Below are 14142 nucleotides of genomic sequence, written 5' to 3' on the forward strand. Positions count from 1 at the left end.
CTAGCAGGTGATTTGAAAACCTGCTGGAGAGGCTCCAGAGGAGGTCACCAAGATGCTCACAGGGCTGCAGAGCCTCCCCTGTGGGGCCAGGCTGGGAGAGTTGGGGCTGTGCAGCCTGGAGAAGAGAAGGCTCCAGGGAGACCTCAGAGCAGCCTTGCAGTACCTGAAGGGCTCCAGGAGAGCTGGGGAGGGACTCTGGACAAGGGCTGGGAGTGAGAGACAAAGGCTTTGAGCTGGGAGAGGAGAGACTGAGAGTGGAGAGGAGGAAGAAATTGTTGGCAGTGAGGCTGGGGAGAGCCTGGCACAGGCTGCCCAGGGAGGCTGTGGCTGCCTCCTGCCTGGAGGTGCTCAGGACCAGGCTGAATGAGGCCTTGAGCAGCCTGTGCTGGTGGGAGGGGTCCCTGCCCATGGCAGGGGGCTGGAGCTGGATGAGCTCTGAGGTCTTTTCCAATTCAACTCATAGAAACAAAGTGCTGTGAAGTAGCTCATGAAGTACCCTTCCAGCTTCTCCTGTGTGGAGAAAGCCTGCTCACCATACCCTCCTGCAGATGATGGTGGTGGCAACTGCCTGCTGAAGTCATCTGGGTGGTTTTGGGGCAGCTGGCAGGTGGAAACTAGTGGTGGAAAATGCTTCTGGCATGGAATTCCTCATTAAACCTTTGAGGAACCTTGGGGGAACCTTGGAACTCCAGAGGAGAGCTGTAGGCTGCTGGAGCACTTGGTTTGGAAGGTATCCCAGAATCCCAGCATGGTTAGGGCTTGGAAAGGACTTCTGGAGAGCCTTAGAACTCCAGAGGAGAGCTGTAGGCTGCTGGAGCACTTGGTTTGAAAGGTATCCCAGAATCCCAGCATGGTTAGGGCTTGGAAAGGACTTCTGGAGAGCCTTAGAACTCCAGAGAAGAGCTGTAGGCTGCTGGAGCACTTGGTTTGGAAGGTATCCCAGAATCCCAGCATGGTTAGGATTGGAAGTGACCTCTGGAAGCTGAGGCCTTGAGCAATCTGCTCTAGTGGGAGGTGTCTCTGCCAGTGCCAGGGGGGTTGGAATTAGATGATCTTCAAGGTCCCTTCCAACCCAACCCTCTCCATGAATCTATCCTGTGAATGAGATGGCTGTGATGAACCTGGTGACTGGATGTGCCACCAGAAGAAGGAATGGCCCAGAGCAGCTGATGGGAGCTGTGCCACTGCAGAGGCAATGGCAGCAAGCAGCTGATGCAGGCTTTGGGGTGAGCTTCACAACACTTCCTACCAATGCTCAAGTTCTGGCCATGATTCTGGGTCACTGACTCCAGGACCACATCCTCTGCCTTGTGTTCACAGAAAGTGACTTCTGCAGGTGACCTACTCTGACTGAGAGCTCCTCAAGTGCTCTTCTTAAAAAACACCTGCCTGTACTCAGCTGGAAAACAGAAGCTTAAGTCTTGCTCCAGTGCTTTGCCTTTGGGATGTCACAGAAGGGTAGGAAGGGAGCTCCTGAGACCACCGAGACACAGCCCCCTGCCAAGCAGGGTCACCCAGGGCAGGGCACACAGAACACAGCCAGGTGGGGCTTAAAAGCCTCCAGAGCAGAGACTCCACAGCCTCTCTGGGCAGCCTGCTCCAGGCCTCAGCAGCCTCACACCAAAGCAGTTTCTCCTCACATTGAGGTGGAATTACCTGAGGTTGAGTTTATGTTCATTGCCCCTCGTGGTGTCAGTGCAAAGAGCCTGGCTCCATCCTGCTGACAGCCACCCTTGAGGTACATACATGCACACTGATCAGATCCCTCTCAGCCTTCTCTTCTCCAGACTGAACAGCCCCAGGGCTCTCAGCCTCTCCCTGTAAGAGAGATGCTCCAGTCCCTTCATCATCCTCACAGCTCTCCATTGACCTCTCAACCAGTGCCCTGTCCCTCTTGAATCTGGGCTAGCCCAGAACTGGAGACAGTAGTCCAAGTGTGCTCTGACCAGGGCAGAGTGGAGGGGGAGAACCTGAAATGGCCAAGTGCGAAAAGCTCTGCCCCGTGTGGTGTCTGTGCTCCTTGCTCTGCCCAGTGCTAGCTGCCAGCAGCCCTGCTCAGCACCAGCTTGAGAGGAAAACAAGAGCTGGGCTACATCTCACCCTTGTGCCCTTCAGCTTCGAGCTGTTGGGTTTAGAGACCAAGGTCTGCAGCTCCAGAGCTTCCCCAGGTCAAAGGGAGCTGTGTTTCAGCTGGAATAGCCTCTGTGAGCCTCTGCAGGGAGCAGCAGTGCATTGCATGGGTGTTGTGCACACAAAGCCAAAGGAGAGCTTCACTCAGGTCCCTTCCTTGAAGCCACAGCATCCTGGCATGTCCAGGGTTGGAAGGGACCTTGAAGACCATCCAGTTGCAGCCCTCTGTTCCTCTGCAGTAGCTGGAGAGGCAAACAACACAGCCTCAGTTTCTCATGGGCACAGGGGCACGGCAGGGATGCTGCAGAGCTAACCTGGAGGGCAAAGGGGGGGTGCAAGAGCTGCTCTGGGCTGGCATCTCCTGCAGTGCTCAGCTCTGGCACAAGTGTGTGGAGTAAGTGCTGCCAGGAGAAAACACTGTGAGAGTCTCTCCACTGAGCTCATCTGGGTCAGCCTCCTGACAGGCCAAAGCTGTTCCTCTGGGAGTGTGATCCCCCAGCTGGCATCAGCTGTGTCACCTACATGCTGCTGACAGCCCAGAGCAGAGCTCCTTTGTAGCTCTCCACATGGAAAAGCCTCCCAGAGACTGAAACTGAGGCTCAGAGCTGCAGGGAGTGCCCAGTGGGGGCTGCAGATGCCAGTGTGGGCTTCATGGAACCCTGCCATGGGTTGGGTTGGAAGGGGCCTGAAAGCTCAATCCAGCTCCAGCCCCCTGCCATGGGCAGGGACCCCTCCCACCAGCACAGGCTGCTCAAGGCCTCATCCAGCCTGGTCCTGAGCACCTCCAGGCAGGAGGCAGCCACAGCCTCCCTGGGCAGCCTGTGCCAGAGTCTCCCCAGCCTCACTCTCCACAATCTCTTCCTCCTCTCCACTCTCAGTCTCTCCTCTCCCAGCTCAAAGCCATTGTCCCTCACTCCCAGCCCTTGTCCAAAGTCCTTCCCCAGCTCTCCTGGAGCCCTTCAGGTACTGCAAGGCTGCTCTGAGGTCTCCCTGGAGCCTTCTCTCCTCCAGGCTGCACAGCCCCAGCTCTCCCAGCCTGGCCCCACAGGGGAGGTTCTGCAGCCCTCTGAGCATCTTCAGACTCACTCCTGTTGCTTCATGTTTTGTGAGGCCTCCATTAGGCTTTTGGGTGAAATGAGCCCAGGACATGCCCATGGGTGAGCACAGGAGTGGCAGAGACAAGCTCCTGCAGGTGCTGCCAGCCTGTGAACAGCAGAATCCTGGCCAGATGTGTCCCAGAGCATCTCTTGCTAAGCACAGCCCTGCTGCAGGCTGCACCAGTTAGGTCCAGAGGTGCTCATGGCATAGTGGGGGCTGCTAAACCATGCCAGGGCAAATGGAACACATTACTGAGGGGCAGGATGAAACCAACAGAAGTTCACAGAAGGGACCCAAAGGGTCACTGAATTTAACTCTCTGCTCCTCACAGCACCACCTAGAACTAAACCAGTCCTCCTGGGCCTCTGACAGGATCAGTGCCATCACCACCTCCCTGGGGAGCCTGTTCCTTGCTCCAGGGACCCACCAGCACCCTCTCACTGCACAGCCTTCTCCTGATGTCCAGCCTGAACTTCCCCTGATGCAGCTTCCTTCCATCTCCTGAGTCCTCTCACTGGGCAGCAGAGAACGGCGCTCAGCACCTCAGATCTCTGCGTGGGGCTGCTCTCCAGCCTCTCCTCCTCCAGTCTGTACACAGAAGATACCAACAGAGCTCATGGAAATGGAAGCTGAGGCACAGGAGAGAGAGAGAGAGGTCTGGCATTACGTCAGCCAGAGGACTTGCTGGGAACCCAGGGATGCCTCCTCTTCTTTTTGCCTTCATTTCCCCCTTGCTTCCCAGGAATTCCTCATCCTGAACAGGCAGGAGCAGGGAGGCAAAGGAAGAAGGTGAACGCTTGGCTGCTGTTCAAGTAAGCTTCGCTCTGCTCCTGATCTCAATCGACTCAACCCTCCCACCACAGCACATGGGAAGACCTTCTTCCCACACTGTGTCCCTGAAGGCTTATTTGAAAGGGAGAGTGGGGGAAAGAAGGCAGTGGCAGCAAAACAACCCCCACCCCGACCTCCTCCTTCCTGGCTCTCAGGTTCTAACTGCCCCAGCTGCATCTCTGACATCACCTTTTTATAGTGGAATGAAAAGGTTAAAAGAGTACAAAACTCCCAAACTGACAGATGCTCACATGAGAACCCCAAAGCTGAGTCCTGCCCTCTCCAAACCTTGCCCTGGGTTAAGTCTTGGAGGAGCTGGCCTGGCCTGCAGGCTGAGCAGGCAGCTGCCTCTGCCCAGCTGCTCCAGCACGCAGCCAGTGCTGTCCTCAGCAGCTTTTTCTGTGCCTTTGCTCCCTGTTTCCAATCCTCATTCTTTCCACTTCCACCTTCTGCAGGCCAGTGGGACAGACACTGGGTAAGCATCTAAAAGACACGCTGCTTGTGTGGCCAGCAAGAACTACAGGGTGGCAGGGAAGGGGCACAGGTGTTGGACCAGAGCTCCTAGGCAGCAGTACTCAGCGCTGTGCAACAGCAAGTGATGGAACCCTGCCATGGGTTGGGTTGGAAGGGAGCTCAAAGCTCAGCCAGCTCCAGACCCCTGCCCTGGGCAGGGACCCCTCCCACCAGCACAGGCTGCTCAAGGCCTCATCCAGCCTGGTCCTGAGCACCTCCAGGCAGGAGGCAGCCACAGCCTTCCTGGGCAGCCTGTGCCAGAGTCTCCCCAGCCTCACTGCAAAGAATTTCTTCCACATCTCCAATCTCAATCTCCCCTCCTGCATTTCCTCCAGAGAGCCACTTTGAGTGATCCATTTGCTTCCCAGTGACCTCGGGGACTCCCAAGTTAATTTGCTGGTGAGGATGCAGAGGAGGGCAAGGAAGCTGGGAAGGGCCTGGAGAAGCAATCTGGTGAGGAGCAACTGAAGGAGCTGGGGATGGTTAGTGTGAAGAGAGGAGGCTGAGGGGAGACCTCCTGGCTGCCTCCAGCTGCCTGAAAGGAGGCTGTGGAGAGGCTGCTGCTGGTCTCCTCTCACAGGGAGTTAGTGACAGGACAAGAGGCAATGGCCTCAAGCTGCAGCAGGGGAGGGTTAGGCTGGACAGTAGGAAAAGTCCCATCAGGAGTGGTCAGGAGTGGCTGCCCAGGGGGGTGGTGGAGTCACCAGCCCTGGAGGTGTTTGGAGGTGGTTTGGCTGTGGTGCTTGGGGCTGTGGGTCAGGGGTGAGCCTTGCAGAGCAGGGTCAGTGCTTGGCCTTGGGGGTCCTGAGGCTCTTTTCCAAGCTGGGCGTTTCCGTGGCTCTGTGCCGGGGTTGGCTCTGCCCCCGTGGCACAAGCGCCGAGCAGAGGCTTCCCTGCTCGCTGAGGCACCCACGCCTGTGTCAGACAAGCGCCGGGACACCCCTCAGGGCTCTGCGGCCTCCTGCAGGCACCTTGCCACCAGCGATGCTGCCCGGCGCTCCGAGGGGCCCAGCTCGGCGCCGGTGCCCCCTGCCCCCTCTCAGCCGGGGAAGAGCCCGGCCGCGGCCGAGCGGCAGCCACCTCGCAGCCCCCGCACGAGGCGGGGACGCCGGGCCCCGGGAGCTCGGCGCTCGCCGTAGGCCGCGCGCCGCGGCGAGGGGCGGGGAAGCGGAGGGGTGGCGGCCTCGGGACGCCCGTCCCGGCGGCTCGGCGGCTCGGGCGTCGCCATGGCGACCTCCCGGCCTCGCCCCCCGCGCTCCCCAAAAGCCCGCGGCGGGCCCCGGCGCCGCGGCGTGGAGCGGCGCGCGGGTTGCCATGGCGACAGCCCCCATTAAGTGCCGGCAGTGCCAACCTGCCCGCTCGCCGCCCCGCTCGCCGCCCCTCCCGCCGCGCACACCCTCGCGCGCGCTCGCGCCCGGCCCGGCCCCGCGCCCCTCCCGGTGCGGCCCCGGCTCGCGCACCCCACAGCCCCGGGCCCCGCCGCGCCGGGCCGTGCCGCGCCGGGCCGTGCCGCGCCGCCGCTCCCAGCGCCGCAGGCCGTGCCGGGCAGAGCCCCGCTGCGGCTCGCAGCCAGCATCCTGGCCGGGCCCCGGCCGCCCAGCCCCGCCGCGGAGGTAAGAAGCGCGGCCGAGGCGCTGCCCAGCCCGGGCACCGCTGCCCAGCCCTGGGCTGTCCCCGCTCCGTTTTTCCCTGCCGCGGGGGAGGCTCCGTCCGGGCGAGCGGGCCCGGGGCCTGCAGGGGTGTGGATGGCTGGGCCGGGCCCGCTCCGCTCCGCGCCGCCCCCTGCAGCTGGGGCCGCCGGGCCCGGCGGGGGAGGGCCGCTCCATCCCCGCCCTTTATCCCAAGCCTCCCGGGGCGCGCCGGGGCCGGCGGCGCCGCTGCCTGGCCGAAGCGAGCGGGTGGCGCTGGGCGGGCCGCGGCGGGGCGTGGGGTTTGCGGGCCCGGGAGACCGGGAGCGGAGCGGGCCGGGGGCTGTATCCTCCCCTCCCGTTCCATCCCGGGGAGCGGAGCGGGCCGGGGGCTGTATCATCCCCTCCCGTTCCATCCCGGGGAGCGCAGCGGGCTGGGGGCTCTGCCCTCCCCTCCCGTTCCATCCCGGGGAGCGGAGCGGGCCGGGGGCTCTGCCCTCCCCCCTGCTCCATCCCGGGGAGCGGAGCGGGCCGGGGGCTCTGCCCTCCCCTCCCGTTCCATCCCGGGGAGCGGAGCGGGCCGGGGGCTCTGCCCTCCCCCCCTGCTCCATCCCGGGGAGCGGAGCGGGCCGGGGGCTCTGCCCTCCCCTCCCGTTCCATCCCGGGGAGCGGAGCGGGCCGGGGGCTCTGCCCTCCCCCCCTGCTCCATCCCGGGGAGCGGAGCGGGCCGGGGGCTCTGCCCTCCCCTCCCGTTCCATCCCGGGGAGCGCAGCGGGCCGGGGGCTCTGCCCTCCCCTCCCGTTCCATCCCGGGGAGCGCAGCGGGCCGGGGGCTCTGCCCTCCCCTCCCGTTCCATCCCGGGGAGCGCAGCGGGCCGGGGGCTCTGCCCTCCCCTCCCGTTCCATCCCGGGGAGTGGAGCGGGCCGGGGGCTCTGCCCTCCCCCCCTGCTCCATCCCGGGGAGCGGAGCGGGCCGGGGGCTCTGCCCTCCCCTCCCGTTCCATCCCGGGGAGCGCAGCGGGCTGGGGGCTCTGCCCTCCCCTCCCGTTCCATCCCGGGGAGCGCAGCGGGCCGGGGGCTCTGCCCTCCCCTCCCATTCCATCCCGGGGAGCGGAGCGGACCGGGGGCTGTATCATCCCCTCCCGTTCCATCCCGGGGAGCGGAGCGGGCCGGGGGCTCTGCCCTCCCCTCCCGTTCCATCCCGGGGAGCGCAGCGGGCCGGGGGCTCTGCCCTCCCCCCCTGCTCCATCCCGGGGAGCGGAGCGGGCCGGGGGCTCTGCCCTCCCCTCCCGTTCCATCCCGGGGAGCGGAGCGGGCCGGGGGCTCTGCCCTCCCCCCCTGCTCCATCCCGGGGAGCGCAGCGGGCCGGGGGCTGTCCTCCCCTGCCGCTCCGTGGCGGGCCGGGGGCTGCCGGCTCTGCGTCGCTTTGGCAGGGCAGGGTTTGTGCGCCGCGAAGTGTTTTTCTCGGCAGGCAGGGCGCTGCGCCCGGCGCTGCGGGATATCTGCCCAGAAAAGCCCACAGCCGCCTGCCGCGGCCGCGCCGCTGCTTACCTGCTCGGCACAAATTCCGTCCTGCGGGGCCGCCGGCTCCCGGCCCGGGCGTGTGGCGCTGCCCGGCAGCGGCCCGGCGGGACCCGGCGGTGCTCGGCGGAGGCAGGGAACGGGGCCGCGCTTCCTCGGCTTGCCCGAGACAGTGGTTGCAGGTCCCTCCCGGAGCGGGTGCTTGTTCCTGCAGCTGTTCCTCAGCCCTCCACGTGTGCTCATGCCGCCCCGGAGCCTGAAGATGACAGCGCTGCAGCCCTCCGAAGTGCCCTGCCGCAGGGAGGGCTCTGGTCCAGCCTAGCAGGGCACAGGGCAAGCAGCCCCCAGGCTCCCCGTGGTCTGGGCCAGGTTCTGCATTTCTTCCCTTACTAGTTATTAAAGAAAAGAGTGGACACTGGGAAACGTTTCAGGGTCTTGGAAGTGCTCAGAAGGGTAACTTGCACTTGTGGGGAAGTGTCCTGAGTTCTGTCCTCACAGCAGGGCTGGGTGTTACAGCAGGGCTGGGTGCTACAGCAGGGCAGGCTGGCACGGGGGGTGTGGATGTCCCTTTTTGTGTTGCTCTCACTGGTGGCTGGGAGTCTGCACCCAGCCTGTAGCTGCCCAGGCTTCAGGCTACCTGCTGGCTTCAGCACTGAGCCTGTCTGGTGTCACCTTGAGCCCTTTGAGGTGGCACCTGAGATCCCTGCTAACTGCTCCTGCTCCCCACCTGTGGGTCTGAGCAGATCCAGAGGCCCAAGAGGTAGTCCTGGTGGCAGTGAAACTCCTGCAGGTGCTAACCCAGCTCAAGCATCTTTGCTTTGTTAGCTGAGACTGAGCCTAACGCTGGAGGCCACTTGCCCTTCACCTTCTGGTCTCTGTCTGCACAGAATCTATTTGCTGCTTTGAGATGTGCAACATGAGCAGCCTCTGACTGCATGGAAGGACGTTCCTTCCTCTTCTGAGATCTGCTGATCAATGCCATGGTCCTTTCCAAAGCTCACTCTGTGCTGCAGCAGGAGCCCAGGAGGACTTTGTGGCTCCTGGCTTACTCCAGTGCATGAACTCCTGAGTGTTGCCTCCTGAGTCTGAATCAGTAGTCAGATTTGGGAAGGAAGAGGCAGGTTGCTCAGGGAGGTTGTGGATGCCCACTCCCTGGAGGTGTCCAGGGCCAGGCTGGATGAGGCCTTGAGCAGCCTGGCCTGGTGGAGGTGTCCCTGCCCATGGCAGGGGGTGGGAACTGGATGAGCTCTAAGGTCCCTTCCAAGCCATTGTAGGATTCTGTGTGTGTTTGCCTCTCTCTGCTGGCCCAGCTGCCTGTGCAGAGGGACCTTGGTGTGCTCCTGTGTGTTCCTGCAGTGCCACCCAGGCTCTTAATTGCCTGAGCTGGGCAGCAGCAGAAGACAGAGGGAGCTCCAGGTGGGCAGCTCCCAGCCCACCATGTCTCTGCAGGGCTCTGATGGACCACGTGCAGTTTAGGCATGATCCCAGCTGGTGCCTTAAAGGCTCAGTTCTGCCACTGCAGGTAATTAATAACCCCAGCTGCTGGTATCACAGTGCATCAGAGGTTGGAAGGGACCTCCAGAGATCATCCACTCCAAGCCCCCTGCCAGAGCAGCATCACCCAGGGGAGTCTGCACAGGAAGGCATCCAGGTGGGGCTGGGAAAGGCTCCAGAGCAGAGACTCCACAGCCTCTCTGGGCAGCCTGCTCCAGGCTCCAGCAGCCTCACACCAAAGAAGTTTCTCCTCATGTTGAGGTGGCAGCTGCTGGGTTCCAGCTTGTGCCTGTTGTTCCTTGTCCTGTCTCTGGGCACCACCAAACACAGCCTGGCCCCTTCCCTCCTGCCCCCCAGCCCTCAGCTATTGATAGCCATTGATCAGATCCCTCTCAGCCTCCTCCTCTCCAGACTCAACAGCCCCAGGGCTCTCAGTCTCTCTCCACAGGGGAGATGCTCAAGTCCCCAAAGCATCCTCCTGGCTCTGCCTTGGACTCTCTCCAGCAGCTCTCTGTCTCTCTTGAGCTGGGGAGCCCAGCACTGGACACAGTGCTCCAGGAGTGCTGTCAGCAGGGCAGAGCAGAGGGGCAGCAGAACCTCCCCAGCTTCTTGCTGCCCCCCAGGCTGCCATTGGCTCTCTTGGCCCCCAGGGCTCATTGCTGTCCCAGGCAGAGCTTGCTGCCCACCAGCACCCCAAGGTCTTGCTGCATGGAGCTGCTCTGCAGCAGGGCAGCCTCCAGCCTGTCCTGCTGCCTGCTGCTGTTCCTGCCCAGCTGCAGGACCCTGCTCTTGCCCTCCTTGCCCTTCAGGAGGTTTGCCTGCAGCCAGCTCTCAGCCTGCCCAGCTCTGCTTGGATGGCAGCACAGCCTGAGGGCTGTCAGCCCCCCCCAGCTCGGTAGCAGCAGAGCTTGCTGAGGGAGCCCTCAATGCCCCCAGCCAGGTGCTTGGGAAAGATGTTGAACACAAGTGGGCCCAGAGCTGAGCCCTGGGGAGCACCACTGGCCACAGGCCTCCCAGCTGCCTCTGTGCCCCTGCTGACAGCCCTCTGAGCTCCTGTTGGGGATGCAGAAGCTATGGCTGAGGCAAAACCTGTAAAGGTAATTCACTCTGTCACAGGCTGGTTGAGGCTGGGGGCACCTCTCAAGGTCACTGTTTTCCATCAGGGGCTACCAAGAGCTGGCTGCCCTGGACCACGGCCAGGTAGCCTTTGAGGATTGCCCTAGATGGGCAACCTGTGTCAGTGCTTGGTCACCCTGCCTGTGGAAGAGTGTTCCCTGCTGTTCCCAGGGACCCTGCTGCCTGCCACTTTGCACCCATGGTCTCTGCTCCTGTCCCTGGGCACCACTCAGAGCAGCCTGGCTCCATGCTCTCTGCACCCTCCCTCCAGGTGCTCTCCACACTGATGAGGTCTCCTGGGCTTTGGAGAGTGTTTGACCCATGCTGATGAGCTGCTGATTGTGTGAGAACCACAGAACCATTCAGGCTGGAAAAGAGCCTCAGGACCCCCAAGGCCAACCCCTGACCCTGCTCTGCAAGGCTCACCCCTGACCCACAGCCCCAAGCACCACAGCCAAACCACCTCCAAACACCTCCAGGGCTGGTGACTCCACCACCCCCCTGGGCAGCCTGTGCCAGTCTCTGACCACTCCTGATGGGAAATAACTTCCTAATGTGCCCTGCTGCAGCTTGAGGCCATTGCCTCTTGTCCTGTCACTAACTCCCTGTGAGAGGAGACCAGCAGCAGCCTCCCCACAGCCTCCTTTCAGGCAGCTGGAGGCAGCCAGGAGGTCTCCCCTCAGCCTCCTCTCTTTCACACCAACCATCCCCAGCTCCTTCAGTCTCTCTCCATCAGATTTCTCCTCCAGGCCCTTCCCAGCTTCCTTGCCCTGCTCTGCCCTGGCTCCAGCACCTCCACATCTCTTGGACTGAGGAGCCCAAACTGGGCTCAGCACTCCAGCTGTGGCCTCCCCAGAGCTGAGTGCCAGGGCACAATCCCCTGCCTGCTGCTGCTGGACACAGCATTGCTGAGCCCAGCCAGGAGGCCTTTGGCTTCCTTGGCCACCTGGGCACACTGCTGGCTCCTCTTCAGCTGCTTGGCCAGGAGCACCCCCAGGTCCCTTTCTGCCAGGCAGTTTCCAGCCACACTGCCCCAAGCCTGCAGCACTGCTTGGGGTTGCTGTGCCCCAAGGGCAGGACCTGGCACTTGGCCTTGCTGAAGCTCCTCCTGGGAACACTGACCATGGACCCAACCTATCCAAGCCCCTCAGCAGAGCCTCCCTGCCCTGGTGCAGACCAACACTGCCACCCAGCTTGGTGCCCTCTGTGAACTCCCTGCTGACACACTCTGTGCCTTCATCAAGGTCACCACAAAGATGTCAAAGAGAAGTAGTCCCAGCACTGAGCCCTGAGGAGCACCCCTGGTGCCCAGCTGCCAGCTGGGTTTGACTCCATGGGGCAGCACTCCGGGGGCCAGGGCTGGGTGCAGCAGAGCATTGCTCAGCCAAGCCCTGAGCAGCAGCCACAAGAGCTTTGTGGGGAGCAGTGGCAAAGGCTTTTTGCAAGTCTGTGTAGACAACCCCAAAGCCTTTGAGGAGCTCTGACTGTGTGGGCTGGGCTGCCCAGCAGTGCTGGGTGTGGGGGGGACACAGCCTCTTTGCTTCAGTGGGGCCCTCCCAGGAGGTTGTTGGAGGAAGGCTTGCCTGGAGGTGAAGTCTCAGTTTAGTTCTTCCTGTTTCAGGAGCAGCACCATCATCTAGAATCCACATGAGCTCCTCAGGCACAGTCTTGACAGCATCCCCAGGGATGTGGAGGGGGGTTGGCCCATGCTGATGATGTCCTGTGCCCTGTTTGCTCCTCTGTTCATACCAGGGGCTGCTGCAGAGAGGGCAGCTGGAGCATCACCTGGCTTGGGCACTGCTTCTTCTTGTTTCCTTTCCTGGGCATGTCCTGTCCCAGGTGCTGGTGAAACTGAGCAAGCCTACAGCTGACTGAAAAGAAGGGAATTGTATCACAGTGTCACAGAATCAGTCAGGGTTGGAAGGGACCACAGGGCTCAGCCAGTTCCAACCCCCCTGCCATGGGCAGGGACACCCCACACTAGATCAGCCTGGCCAGAGCCTCAGCCAGCCTGGCCTTAAACACCTCCAGGGACAGGGCCCCAACCACCTCCCTGGACAACCCATCCCAGGGCTTCACCACTCTCATGGGGAAGAACTTCCTTCTCACCTCCAGCCTGAATCTCCCCACCTCCAGCTTCATTCCATTCCCCCTGGTCCTATCACTGCCTGAGAGCCTGAGCAGTCCCTCCCCAGCCTGCTTGGAGCCCCCTGCAGACCCTGGAAGGCCACAATGAGGTCACCTCAGAGCCTTCTCCTCTCCAGCCTGAACAGCCCCAACTCCTTCAGTCTGTCCTCACAGCAGAGCAGCTCCAGCCCTCTGCTCCTCCTCCTGGCCCTGCTCTGGACACCTTCCAGCCCCTCCAGATCCCTCTTGTCATAGGGGCTCCAGACCTGGCCCCAGAGCTGCAGCTGTGGGCTCAGCAGAGTGGAGCAGAGGGGCAGAATCCCCTCCCTGGCCCTGCTGGCCACACTTCTCTTGCTGCAGCCCAGGCTCTGCTTGGCTCTCTGGGCTGCAAGTGCTCCCTGCTGGCTCCTGCTGAGCTTCTCCTCCCCCAGCACCCACAAGGCTCTCTCCTCAGGGCTGCTTTCCAGCCAGTCCCTGCCCAGCCTGGGTTTGTGCCTGGGATTGCCTCCACCCAGCTGCAGGACCTTGCCCTTGGGCTTGTTGAACCTCATGAGGTTGGCTTGCGCCCACCAGCCTGTCCAGGTCCCTCTGGCTGGATCCCTTCCCCCCAGCCTGCCCAGGTCCCTCTGGCTGGATCCCTTCCCCCCAGCCTGTCCAGGTCCCTCTGGCTGGATCCCTTCCCCCCAGCCTCTCCAGGTCCCTCTTGCTGGATCCCTTCCCCCCAGCCTGCCCAGGTCTCTCTGGCTGGATCCCTTCCCTCCAGCCTCTCCAGGTCCCTCTGGATGGATTCCTTCCCTCCAGCCTGCCCAGGTCCCTCTGGCTGGATCCCTTCCCTCCAGCCTGCCCAGCTCCCTCTGGATGGATCCCTTCCCTCCAGCCTGTCTGCTGCCCCACACAGCTTGGTGCCATCAGCAGCCCTGCTGAGGCTGCACTCAGTGCCACTGTCCCTGGCACCCACAAAGATGCTGAACAAGCCTGGTGCCAGGACTGATCCCTGAGGGACTCTGCTTGTCCCTGGCCTCCCCTGGGCCATGGACCCATGGACAGCCACCCTTTGGGTGCAGCCCTCCAGCCAGTTCTGTACCCATCTGGTGGTCACCCATCAGACCCCTGTGCCACCAGCCTGGAGCCCAGGCTGTGGTGCAGGACAGTGTCAAAGGCTTTGCTCAGGCTCAGGCAAACAACATCAGTTGCTCACCCCTCAGCTATTGATGTTGTCACCTGCTCACAGAAGGCCACCAGGCTGGTCAGGCAGGATGTGCCCTTGCTGAAGCCATGCTGACTGTTCCAAATCACCTCTTCACTATTCTTCTGAGTCAGTGATTGTCTTTGAATCCTCTGCCCTGAGTGATGAATCAAGGATATAGCCTGGCTTGAAGTGCCTGGGATCACAGATAGGTTCCTTGTGGGCATGAGGAAGCACCCAGACAAGTTGTCTGCCAAATGCATCCTGGCTCTCAGCTGGAGCCTGCTCTCCAGCTGGGTTGCTCAGTTCCTTCAGTTCTCCTGGCATGTGAGAGTGGTCTTCAGACCCTGCACCTGGAGAGGTCCACCCCATGGCAGCTGAACTTCAGTGTCTGATGGCACAGCTGAGAGAGGAAGCAGCAGCTCTCTCCACACTCCTTCCTCTCTGCTTGTAACACCTCTGGTGTCTCAGGGTTTAAAACCCCAGACTTCAGCCTTTC

Source organism: Dryobates pubescens, chromosome 26 (genome assembly GCF_014839835.1).
Source record: "Dryobates pubescens isolate bDryPub1 chromosome 26, bDryPub1.pri, whole genome shotgun sequence".
NCBI lineage: Eukaryota > Metazoa > Chordata > Aves > Piciformes > Picidae > Dryobates > Dryobates pubescens.